An 11,961-nucleotide genomic window follows, 5' to 3' on the forward strand; every position below is an offset into this window, starting at 1 on the left:
TAGCCTCCATTGGCCTTGTTGTCATCAACTCCAGCGCTTCATGGGCATGCTGGCTAGGACAGGTGGGAGTTATAGTTCAGTGAACCTGTAGGGTGCCAGGTTGGCAGAGGCTGTAAGTGGTGCCTGAGGCCAGCTCTGTCTCTCTCACACTGTGTCCAGATGTTTTATCTGAATGCCAAGCCCTGCCCATATTGTACAGGTAGGTGGGGCTGTAGCTTTTAGATCAACTTGCATAGATGGAAATGATTTAAAACACACTCCAAAGTGCATGCAGGGAGAGCAAAGAGTAGTGTTCTCCCTGGATGTTTTTAATTGTTTCATTGATCTGCAAATGCTTTAGCAAAAGGCGTACTGGGTCTGTCCCATGGCAAGTGACCTTAAGCCATCTGAGTTGCATTCTGGGAGGGACAAGGCGATGGCGAGGTTGGTGCAGTGCAAAGATGCCAGCGGAGCCAATCCTGGCAACACGTTTACACCACACCCACCTCGCCACTGCACCAACCTCACGACCGCTTGCCCCTCTCCATCCTGGTGTACAGCAGTGACTCAACCACAGAACCCCACTACTTGCTATAGGCAATTTGCTGCAGCCATGACAAATCTGATATTTTCCCTGTCCGCTTCTTGAAAACAAGCCACTGACCATTGGATGATGGCAGGTCCTTGATTTTTACTAAACGGATCTCTTATTATTTCTAAAGCATGTAATAAGGAGTTCTGTGTATAGTTACTCAGAAGCAACTGCTGCTGTTGGTATCCTCCAGAATGTATTTTCTCCTAAGCTGATTCCAGCAGTCATGCGGACTTCATACATAAATCCTGCTTCAGAAAAAGTCCTTTCATAGCCCTTGTGTTTTTCTTTTTTTAGGTTCTGCCCCCTTTGCTTTTGTCTCTGTGCTGCTTTCTCTTTAATTGCAAACTGCTTGTGCAATTTTCTGTGTGGGCTGTCAACAACATGGACTTCAGTTGCAAAATGTCTGAGCGGAACAACGCATTTCCCCATTTATAAAAAAGCCTGATTTTCATCTTCTTTTTACTATTAGTATTTTCACCTTGAAAGTTTTTATGGTTCCACACGGCAAGAGCCACACGGCAAATTCTGAAGCCCATGAGGTGTTTAACCTTCCTGGCCATCAGTCTGTGAAATGGGAGGGAGTTTCAGCTATTCAAAGGCACGAAGTATCGAGACCCCCCCAATGGGCGTGTCTAAAGGTGGTTCTTTTCCATCGCAACCGTAGTTATCCCAAGAGAAGCTATATTTATACCTCTTTGTACAATGCTGGCCTAATACTTCTCTTGCTCTTACTTGTGTTGTACCCTAGCTTTTTCTGTGCAACTGCTAATGAGTTACTGCAGCTTTTCAAAAAGAGAGAGAGAGAGAGAAAAAAAAAATCTACCGGAATATATTTTCTGCAAATAATTACCAATGATTCTCTGCTGACAAGTTTTGCTACTTGCAGGCATACATAAAATGTTACGCTCGTAAATGAGCTTTACGAGCTATAGCGGAATTTGATGGTGTTTCGGTTTGCTTTCATTATGAACGGAAATAAAATCAAGTAACGCAAAACGGAGCTGGTTGCTTGTGTAGATTGGGGTACCTTTAAAAAGAAAGCCAATCTGTAAAGGAGGATCTTTGGGAAAGGGGGAAGACGGAGGAGGGGTGAGAACCTGTGGATATGATTTTCAAAATGTTGGTGTTGCTCGTTTTTATCAAACATACCCAAAGTGCTTTCTGTATACAAATTAAGACCGATTCCCAACTTGCTCTTGTCCACTGCCTGCCTTTCGTGGGAAAACTAAAATGACAAATTTTGAGCCCATCTCAAAGTGCCAGTGTCATTCCTAATTAAAAAGTGTGGCAGGCTCTGGTAATTCAATGCTGAGGGACTTGCACTCTGTGCAGACTCAGAGACTGCATGTCCCCTGAGCGAACCATGCAAGCATAGAATTTGGTATTACCGAAAATGACAGCTTGCAAGATTTCTGGGTTTTTTGGGGGGTTGGGGTTGGGGAATGCTACTAGGAGTCAAGGCTGTGATGGAAGTATGTGGGTGCAATCTAGCGCAGAGAACCAGCTTTAAATGTCCTGTTGGAACAAGTTAGAATGCTTGAGGGTGTCCCTTGTGAATAGCCATTGAAATCAATGGACAAACAGCTTAACATCATTAAATTTTTGAGTATAATGAATGTTGGATATCACCTCTCTAACAATCCAACCCATCGTGTATTTTTTTTTTTTTTTAAAAGCAAAAATTATTTTGGGGGAGTAGGGTCCTAACTGGAGTTTGCTCATTTGCTTTTGAGTTCAACAGTAGCTGCTGACTCTAGCGACACTAACTAGAAACAACATAAGGAGCTATATCTGAGCCAGTGGTCCATCTAGCACAATATTTTATGTACTGATTGGTGTTCCAGGGTTTCATGTGGGGAACAGCTCTGGTTCTACCTGGAGATCATAGAATTGTAGAGTTTGAAGGAACCACAAGGATCATCTTGTCTAATCTTTTGCCCAATGTGGGGCTCAAACCTATCACCCTGAGATTAATAGTCTCATGTTCTACAGACTGAGCTATCCCTGCATTCAGCACACCCCTTCCCCCAGGAGCAGCTGTATGCAGGTATACACTTCCCATGCTGCAGATTAGGGTTGCCATGTGTCCTCCTTTACAGAGAACTATTGTCTGTCTGAAAGGATGTCATAGGAAGCTGTCATACACTGTATTTGTCTACATTGAATGGCAGCAGCTCTCCATTTCAGACATCCTCAGCCTTTTGCAGGAGATGCCTGGAGATTGACATTGGCATCTTTTGCATGTGGAGAAGGTGCTCTGCCACTGAGCTTTGCCCTTCTCCAAAGTGAAGATAACTCTTGTTCTCTTTTCTGCCCACGTCAAGCAACATGGAGCTCAAAGCCGGGGGTGTGATGTTATTAGCACGATACTGTGACCATTGGTCTCTGGAAGTCTTATTTCCTGCCTTCAACTGCTAGGCAACACAGAAGAAGGGGAATCCATATTGGTCCTGCCCATAGTTACTGAAGGGATCCTGAGACTCATCCACACGCTGCAACACAGGAATCACAACTAAGAATCCCTGGCAGATGGCCATCTAACCTGTGCTTAGAAACCTCCAATGAAGGAGAGCCCACCACTTTCCGAGGCCATCGCAAACTGTTCCTCAACCCTTGGTGAGTTATACAACGTCGTATCCAATGTTGCTCTTCCACTTCCATAGCAGACTTCCACTTGCACAATGGAACTTCCTCTTCAGCACAGCTCCTTTTTCTCCCCCTGTGTGCCCTGAAAATCGGCTCCAGAGGCTTGGAGGATACCCCAGGGCAGTTTTTGAGAGTGAGCACAAAGGAGAAGTCCTGTTGCATGAGCAGAACACCCATGTGCACAACACTGGATACAGCCCACATTGCCTGTGTGCTGTAGAGACGGGCATTTAAATTGTGCAGCAAGATACCATTGCATGGAGCTTCCTTGGATAAAACGAGGAGCCAACTATTTTATTGATTGCATTCATATCCCATCTTTTCCTCTGAGTAGCTCAAGGTAGTACACATGGTTCTCCCCTCTTCATTTTCTCCTCACAACAACCTGGTGAGGGAAATTAGACTGAGAGGCAGTGTCTGGCCCAAGCTTTGTGATCGAATGGGATTTTGAACTCTGCTCTCCCACACTAAACACTACACCACACTGCCTGTCATCTACTCTGGGTATAGATCTACTCCTTCCCACCCTCTCCTTTTTAGCTTTGCAGCAAAACCATTTTAGCTGGGGATGCTGGAGGTGGAGCACATGTCCTCTCCTGGCATGAGATACTTCTCTGTCTAGGCCAGTGGTTCTCAACCTGTGGGTCCCCAGATGTTGTTGAACTACAACTCCCATCATCCCTGACCACTGGTAAATCTGGCTAGGAATGATGGGAGTTGTAGTCCAACAACATCTGGGGACCCACAGGTTGAGAACCACTGGCCTAGGCAATAGATGTGTGGGAGGATCTGCAGCCAAAGTACAAATGCTTGATTGCTAGACAGTCACAAGCAGAGGACTCTATGATGCCATGTCTAAACTTTCGTGTGGGGAGGAAGAACAATAGAAACTTAATCTTCCTGCCACGGCACACGCTTCTCACCTGTGATGGCGTAGAATGCCTGTAGCTAAGCACTCCTCCAGGGAGCACACTCTATTTTGAACTGGAGTATGGACTTTTGTAACTTTTAAGGGTTATTGCCTGGCTTCTTTTCAACACTGCAACTGTTGAATCCTGGCAATACTTTTAAGTGAGTAAACTTTATATTTTTCTTGTTCACTTAAACAGCCTGAGAGTGATTTCTTTGTTAAGAAGGAAACATAAAGTGGGAAGATGACCTAAGTCTGCCTAAAGCATCCTTTGATATCATAATTGTTCTAGAAGGTTATGCAATTTTCTCCTAAAAAAAGGCTTCTAAAGATAAGCGGTACACGGATGGTGACATTACCCTGCTGAAGTAGGCAATTGCTTTCTCACACAAGTGAGAAAAGGAGGAAGGTTAATAAATAAATAATATATCCTCTCCTACTCATCTAAATCCATACAGCAAGATAGACAGCTGAGAGTCTTTCTGATCGAATGCTAGGGAGCCGAGGAACCTGGGAGAAAATCAAGACTGCATCCCCTCGCCCTACAGCTCACTGCTTTTTAGTACAGCAGCCTTTATCGCTGGACTTTGCCCTTTGCTATTCTGTGCTCCGGCAAATGCAGAAGCCGGAGTTTATTGCATCCAGTTTTATGGTTGGTATAAAAGCAATAGCAGCGGGGGTTTTCTGCAGGAGCCTTGCATTCATAAATCTGAAATGCAAAGTGTTCAGAACCTCCGCAGTGTCAGGGATGCCTGAGTCCACAGAAACCAATGGACTCAGGTGTGCTTAAGACTGGGCTGTCTGGCATTTAGAATGGCCAGACGTTGAAAACGTAACTTCTCCGTTGTTGACAATCAGGGTCTGGGGAAACTCTTATCATAAGCAGAGGCTTGGAACATTTTTCATCCATTTTTCAGACCATATTCCCTTCAGGGGGTGGGAGTAGGGAATATGCCAATGGTGGGCAGGACCAGAGGCAAAAGTGGGTGGAGAAACAAATTAAAATATACTGTTGTGCATTAGGCTATTCTCTCTCTCTCTCTCTCTCTCTCTCTCTCTCTCTCTCTCTCTCCTCCTTATCCAAGCATGGAAGAGTCTTTATCGGGGTTCAGGGCCCCACTCCAGCCAAGCAAATATTCTGAAGGAGGAAGCAAAACAGGGGAAGATAAGGGCATGTCTAGGGAGGGGGTGCGGTGTGGGGAGAGCGCCAGGGGCCAGATAGTTGTGGAGGGCCACATTTGGGCCTGAGGTTTTCTACCCCTGCCTATAAAAAGCTAATGCATTCAGACGTTTCAACAAGTTCACCTGTTGGAGAGGATAAAAGGAAAGGAAGGTCTTTGCAACTTTCTAAAACACTCGATTTTGCTGTCTTGTTAAAAGTTTTGAAACAGTAAAAAAATAATAAAGCCAGCGTGAAGATAGGCACCATCATCCTAATGATGTGTTGCTCTGATTCCTCTGAGAGTTGTTAAAAAGCTAGGAATTATTTTCTCATGATGAAAAGGGAAATGGAAACAGCTCATGTGAAAATGTTGCTTTGTCAGGCCCTGTTTTAATGTCTGAGCAATAACAGTATTAGAGGGGAAATGTATTCTCCTGCAGTGTTGTTCATCACGCTCCTAGAATTTCCGTACTGACTTCTGTCTGATTCCTGGCAGAAATTGATTTAAAGAGCATCATCATCCCGTTCAAAGATGTGGAAGGCTCCGAGCTAGAGAAACGTGAAGGTTGTTTGAGATTTCTTCAAAGATTTAAGGGCCAAGTTGCTGCAATGATACTGGATTGTCTCTGAAAAGAGCAGCTAGCTGGGCACAAATGGATTTTGCCAGATGCAATAATAAGAATGATCAGCTGTCATCTAACAGAGAGAAATTCCCATCATATCTGGGATCTTGCATGCAAAAGATGCAGCCTGGTTTTTCTCTCTCGACACCTTAGGGTGCTTCCGGACGATCTGTTTCTTGAGCGTTCTTGATCCTGTTTTGTTTGCTGGGAGATTAGCAACTTAAGAAGTATTCATTCCAGTTTGTTTGTGGAAAGGTTAGATACTGATGCATCAAAGCAAGTGCTATCTCACACTTTCAGCTGCATTTCTCCATCACTTAACTCAAAAAAAGCCTCATCTATTGGAGAAGGGGACTTGTTGAGTGAAACTTCCAAATCAACTCTGATTGCGCAGCCTGAATTTGTCGGTATGTCATTGAATCAACCCCAAAATGGCCGTTATCTATAAGAACCCTTAGTTAAAATTGAAAGTGCTACCATGGGCCAATCCCAGCACAAACACTGCCCAATGGGAATGATGGCCATGTTCAAGGACATGAACTGCTGCCATGTTGTAGTAGTAATAGTAGTAGTAGTAGTACTACTAGTAGTAGTAAGGTAAAGGTGAAGGGACCCCTGACCATTAGGTCCAGTCATGGCCGACTCTGGGGTTGCGGCGCTCATCTCGCTTTACTGGCCGAGGGAGCTGGCGTACTGCTTCTGGGTCATGTGGCCAGCATGACTAAGCCACTTCTGGTGAACCAGAGCAGTGTACGGAAACGCCGTTTACCTTCCCACCAGAGTGGTACCTATTTATCTACTTGCACTTTGATGTGCTTTCGAACTGCTAGGTTGGCAGGAGCTGGGACCGAGCAATGGGAGCTCACTGGTGAGGCTGGGTGACCATTTTGTCAAGGATGCTGTTGTCATAGGCTTCCCACACTGAGCAAAAGCTCAAACTAGCCAGCCTCCAAAATCTCTCCCAACTCTGAAATTCTATGATACCTCTTTTTAAAGGGCAGAATATGAACCAGGGACACCCGGGTACAGACTGGTGTGCAGCTACAATCTCAGAGCTGATGCTTAAAGTTGTGTCAAAATAGTTTGAATGCATGAAGTATGAATTTATATTTATGGTTTTAAATGTGATTTGCTTGGAGACCTTTTAGGTAGCAAGCGACTAATAAGCTGAGTAAGTCTAATAAATAAAGCGGCTCAACAGTGGAATTTTGGAAGGTACTGGGCTCTCCTCCACTGTGGTTTATAAACAGAGGTTGAATGGCCATCTGTCAGGGATTATTTAGCTGTTTCCTGCATTCAATTTTAGAATCGCAGAACTGTAGAGTTGGAAGGGACCTGTAGGGTCATCTCATCCAACCCCCTGCAGTGCAGGAATCTCAGCTCAAACATCCATGACAGATGGTCATCCAACCTCTGCTTAAAAACCTCCAAAGAATGAGACTCCACCACCTCCTGAGGGAGACTGTTCCACTACTGAACAGCTCTTACTGTCAGAAAGTTTTTCCTTATGTTTAGTCGGAATCTCTTTTCTTGCAACTTGAAGCCATTGGTTTGAGTCCTACCCTCCAGAGCAGGAGAAAAGAAGCTTGCTTCATCTTCCACGTCACAGCCCTTGAGATAATCAAAGATGGCTATCACATCTCCTCTCAGTCTCCTCTTCTCCATGCTAAACGTATGCAGCTCCTTCAACCGTTCCTCATAAGGCTTGGTTTCCAGCCTCTTGGTCATCTCAGTTGCCCTCCTCTGCACGCCTTCCAGCTAGTCCACATCCTTCTTAAATTGTGTTGCCTAGAATTGGATACAGTATTCCAGATGTGGTTTGACCAAGTCAGAATAGAGTGGTTTGACCAAGTCAGTACTTCCCTTGATCTGGATACTATAATTCTGTTGATGCAGCCTAGAATACTATTAGCTTTTTTCTTCTTCTCCTGCTGCATTACACTGTTGACTGACGTTAAGCTTGTGGTCCGCTAAGACCCCTAGATCCTTTTCACATGTACTGCTAGTAAGCCAAGTGTCCCACATCCTATCTTTGTGCATCTGGTTCTTCCTGCCTAAGTGCAGAACCTTACATTTGTCCCTGCTTAAATTCATTTTGTTAGTTTGCAGGGGGTTGAGCTAGATAACCCTTCCAACTCTACAGTTCTATTGTTCTATAATAGTGGTCTTCACATGGCTTCTGGTGGCCCTTGTAAACCAGGCAGCGGATTAAGCCCAAACACAGGGGGACCAGTGACTCTCTGGCAACTCCATAACTTTGCACTGAGTTTGCAAGAAATGAAACGGAGTCCCTTGTATAGCTATGCCAGATCAATCCAGGCCATTTTCATGAAGTGCAATCACAGATACACTGACAACTACACTTTAACAATGGGGGGAAAACCAGGGGCAAGTGCTTTTTCATGTTCACCAATAAACAATCCTTCCAGCCTAAACTCACTTATATAACTACTATGAGTCATCCCTGCAATTGTAGCCTTTCAGTGTTTCAAAGCACACCAGCCACCTAGACCGTCTGGGACTTGTATAATTCTCTCCCCAGAGCAGCATCAGTTTAAAGAACACCATCCTCTCTTCACAGAGCCAATCTTTCTTCCCGTAATTAGGAAAAATGGCACCAAATAAAAGTGTTGAACGGGTAGCTAGTCCTTGGGGGATCGACTCTGAGCATCTTAGAAGCTGTAAGGCAGGGAGAAGGAACTTCAGGCCCAGATTCCAAATGTGGCCCTCAGGCCTCTCCATCCGGCCCTCAGGATTCTCTCCAGGCCACACACCCTCCTGAGCTGCACCGCTCACCAGTCCAGCTTTGCACCTTCCTTGGGCGTACTTGCCTAACTGGAATATGTCCTTGTACTCTGCTGATATTTGTTGCTTGTCTGGAGGACAGAGATAAATGTATGAGTATGAAGAAAAGAAAAAAACTCTCCTACTGTACACAGGTAAAAATCTTATTTATTGCTGTGCCTGCTTTTGCCCCTGATGCTGTTCATCACTGGCAATTGGCCCCCAGATGTTTCCCAGGAGGAAATGTGGCCCTCAAACTTGTCGCTCCTTGTGCTGTACTGAAATAAGTGCATCTTTTGCCTTATAATGAATCTTTGCAGCCAACTGGGTACGCAACCAACAAGACATCCATCCCTAGGGGTGTCAATATATGCTTATTTGGCAAATGTCCAAGAATATGCTGCACAGAGTTCTACCAGTCAGTGTTATTAGATCCCTTACATTCTCAGCAGAGTTTTAGTTCCAAGAGATATTGGAGTAGCTGAAGTCTACCATGACTACCATAACTGCTCTAGGAGGAAATCATCCAAGTCTTCAGTCTGCCTTGGAAATCTATAGCAGACACCTATAGTAAGGTCAGGGTTGTTTCTTTTTTCTACAATTTTTACTCATATGCTCACAATCTGCCTTCCATGCACCAGGTCATGGATCTCTTCACAAGTGTACACAACCCTTACATATAGTGTTACTCCTCCTCCCTTCCTGTTTGGTTTATTCCTTTTGGGCAGGTTATACCCCTCAATTCCTCCATTTCAGTCATGAGACTCATCCCGCCAGTTTTCAGTAAAAGGTAACAGTAAATGGGGTTGTGGTGTTCATCTCACTTCAGGCCGAGGAAGCCAGCATTTGTCCGCAGACAGCTTTCTGGGTCATGTGACCAGCATGACTAAACTGCTTCTGGCGTGAGAGGACACCATGACGGAAACCAGAGTGCACAGAAATGCTGTTTACCTTCCCGCCGCAGCGGTACCTATTTATCTACTTGCACTGTTGTGCTTTTGAACTGCTAGGTTGGCAGGAGCTGGGGCAGAGCAATGGGAGCTCATATTTGCCATCCTGTTTTAAGAGCTCAGATTCGTCTTGCTTGTTTCCCATACTCTGTCAACCAATAACAGCATCCTGGAGAATTTACAACAGAGGGAATGTCATCTGGAAATGAAAGCAGGAAGGGAATGCAGCTTGAGTGGCAGATTCCTCTTCTTGGATGAGGGTTATTTAATGTGAAATAAACACTCAATCTTCTTTTTCCCTCCAGGGCCAGTAAGCATTCTTCCAGCAGTTCTCAGCATGCAAGCCAAAGCAATGAATCAGGACCAGTCTGGAAGAATAAGAAACTTAATAAAACCTAGTTTCCCCCTTCTGCTGCTGGTACAAGTAGGTGGGTGGTAGATTATTGTCCCAAACAGGGTAAAAACATTAGAAGAGTTATGCTGGAAGAGATCAAAACATACAAGTGAAAACAGTGTGATGCAGCAGCAAAAACAAAACAAAAACCTAATGCTGTTCTAGGCTACATTAGCAGAGGTGACCCGATCAAGGGAAGTAATAGTACCACCATTTTATTAGGGTTCTGTCACACTTTGGAGGAAAAGGGGAGAATGACTGGGACACATCTGAGCAAGGTCAATTTGCGTTCAGAGTTAGAAATGTCAGAAGCAGCATTTTGACTTGTGTAGCCACTTCTGACTCTTAGTTATCTCACAGAATCATAGAATTGTAGCGTTGGAAGGGACCATGAGAGTAAAAATATTTTGCCCAACGTGGGGCTCGAACCCACGACCCCAAGGTTAAGAATCTCCTGCCCCACCAACTGAACTATCCCAGGTGAACTGCCGTTGTGAGTGAGATGCAGAGAGAACCCTGGAAGGATTGCCGGCAATGCGCAACAGCCTCCCTCTGCCCCCAGATGCTAGGACAGATGGAGAAATCCTGCTGCCCTAAACTCAGTGGAAAAGAACGCGCAGAGAACCTCTGAAGGCAAATCTCCACATCTGTCAACCTGGCCTGGTGTTCTGCAGGCCTGCGTCTTCCCCTGAAGAAAAGTCCTTTGGCCTCTAAATCTTTCAACAGCGGCTTCAGCTCCGGAGCTCGTCTCCCTCGCGAGCTTTTGTACCTGTGCTTCAGAGATAGGAAACCATTAATCCTCCAGCTAATCCGTGTTGTTGGCACTTCAGCCAGCCAGCCCTGCAAAGATAGCTGGGCCTTATGGAATTTCATTCTTTTTTAGAGAGAGAGAAGATGCGGTTAAGGTGGAATGCATCTTTGCAGGCAGCGAAAACCAAGCGGCCCTCTCTCCTGTGTCCATGATGTGTAGAAGTATAGGAAGCCAGCTTATGATGAATAAACCCCTTGATCCATCTAGCTCAGTAATTTATACACCAACCAGAAGAGGCTCTCCAGAGTTTCAGTTCCAACCCTACCTGGAGATGCTGCAGAATTGAACCTGGAACCTTTTACATGCAAGAGCTGCATCCCTTTATGTCACTTCTTACTGTTGGCATCTGCCTGTCTTGGGAGACAATGCAGTGTGCCTCTGGGAGTGAAGTCAAAGCACTGTGTTAGCAGCACTGATGTCACCTCCTTGGGCACAAGCCTGGGCAGAGTGTTTGGAGGTTCTGGGCTGCCCTGGAGAAGGTAAAGGACCCCTGGGCAGTTAAGTCCAATCAAAGGCGACTATGGGGTTGCAGCACTCATCTTGCTTTCAGGCCAAGGGAGCCGGCGTTTGTTCACAGACAGCTTTCCTGGTCATGTGGTCAGCATGACCAAGCCACTTCTGGCACAATGGAACATCGTGATGGAAACCAGAGTGCACAGAAATGCCATTTACCTTCCCACTACAACGGTACCTATTTATCTACTTGCACTGTTGTGCTTTCAAACTGCTAGGTTGGCAGGAGCTGGGACAAAGCAACGGGAGCTCCCCCCATTGCGGGGATTCGAACCGCCGACCTTCTGATCGGCAAGCCCAAGAGGCTCGGTGGTTTAGACCACAGCACCACCCGCATCCTCAGGACAAGACCCTCCCCTCAGCTATGCAAATGTGATCTTAAGGAAAACAGAGCACCAGGAGTTGACTTCACTCCAGATTTGGGTAGGGTTTACTCCTTAGTTAACAACAGCAACAACAATTTATATACTGCCCATCTGACTGGGTTGCCTCAGTCACTCTGGGCAGCTTCCAATAGATTAAACACATTAAGCATAGTAAAACACTGAACATTAAATATTTCCCCATATTTCTTTTCCTGAACATTTCCCACAA

This window comes from Podarcis bocagei (assembly GCF_964188305.1).
Source record: "Podarcis bocagei genome assembly, chromosome: 9".
Lineage (NCBI taxonomy): Eukaryota > Metazoa > Chordata > Lepidosauria > Squamata > Lacertidae > Podarcis > Podarcis bocagei.